Source organism: Priapulus caudatus, unplaced genomic scaffold (genome assembly GCF_000485595.1).
Source record: "Priapulus caudatus unplaced genomic scaffold, Priapulus_caudatus-5.0.1 Scaffold7, whole genome shotgun sequence".
NCBI classification, from domain to species: domain Eukaryota; kingdom Metazoa; phylum Priapulida; class Priapulimorpha; order Priapulimorphida; family Priapulidae; genus Priapulus; species Priapulus caudatus.
The window spans coordinates 1040726-1042230 of record NW_014577068.1 but is presented as its reverse complement, the minus strand read 5'-3'; positions in this window follow the sequence as shown (position 1 = coordinate 1042230).

Genomic DNA, 1505 nt, shown 5'->3' with positions numbered 1-1505 from the left:
CGAGAGAGAGCGCGAGAGAACCAGAGAGGTGTGCGCGCGCGTGTGTGTGTGGTGTGGGTTGAGAGAGAGAGAGAGCAGAGAGAGAGGAGGAGAGAGAGAGAGAGAGAGAGAGAGAGAGAGAGAGAGGAGAGCGAGAAGAGAGAGAAGAGAGAGAGAGAAGAGAGAGAGAAGCGAGAGAGAGCGAGAGAGAGAGAGAGCAGAGAGAGAGAGAGACGAGAGAGAGAGAGAGAGAGAGAGCGAGAGAGAGAGAGACGAGAGAGCGCGAGAGAGAGAGAGAGAGAGAGAGCCGAGAGAGAGAGAGGAGAGAGAGAGAGGAGAGAGAGAGAGAGGAGAGAGAGCGAGCGAGAGAGAGAGAGAGAGAGAGATGAGAGAGATGAGAGGAGAGAGATGAGAGCGAGAGAGAGAGAGAGAAGATGAGAGAGAGAGAAGAGATAAGACCACGAGAGAGAAGAGGATGAGAAGAAACGAGAAGAGAGATGAGAAGGGAGAAGAAGAGGCAAGAGAGAGAGAGAGAGAGAGAGAGAGAGACGAGAGAAGAGAGAGAGAGACAGAGAGAGAGATGCAGAGAAGCAGCGAGCACCAGAGAAGCGAGCAGAGCACAAGCCGAGAGTTAGACGCGCACGGCCGACGCGAGCGAGTGGGACGAGAGGAGAGCGACGAGCCGAGAGAGGAGAGAGCAGAGGAGAAGATAGAGAGAGAGGAGAGAGACAAGAGAGACCGAAAGAGAGAGAGAGATGGAGCTTTTTATTGTTTGATTTTGTTTTTATTTTTTTATGCGCGAGAGAGAGAGAGAGAGAAGGAGCAGAGAAGGAGAGAGAGCGAGAGGAGAGAAAGGAGCAGAGCAGAGAGAGAGAGAGAGAGAGAGAGGAGAGAGAGGCAAGGAGAGAGGAGAGGAGAAGAGAGAACGGAGAGAGAGGAGAGAGAGAGAGAGAGAGAGAGAGAGAGGAGAAGAGGAGAGAGGAGATTGAGAGAGCACAGGAGAGAGGAGAGAGAGAGAGAGATGAGGAGAGAAGAGAAGAGAGATCGACGAGAGATGAGAGAGAGAGAAGAGAGAGAGAGACGAAGAGAGAGAGAGCAAGAGAGGAGAGATGAGAGAGAGAAGAGAGAGACGAGCGAGGAGAGAGAGAGAGACGAGAGAGAGAGAGAGAAGACGAGAGAGAGAGAGAGAGGAGACGAGAGAGAGAGAGAGAGCGAGAGAGCAGAGAGGAGGAGAGAGAGACGAGAGAGAAGAGATGAGAGAGAGAGAGAGAAGAGACGCGAGAGAGAGAGACGAGGAGAGAGAGAGAGAGAGAGAGAGAGAGAGAGAGAGAGGAGACGAGAGAGAAAGAAGGAGAGAGACGAGAGAGAGACGAGAGAGGAGAGAAGGAGGAGCGAGAAAGAGATGAGAGAGGAGAGAGAGGGGAGAGACTGAGAGAGAGAGCAGAGAGAGAGGAGAGAGAGAGAAGAGGAGAGAGAGAGAGCGAGAGAGCGAGAGAGAGAGAGATGAGGAGAAGTAAGAAGATGAG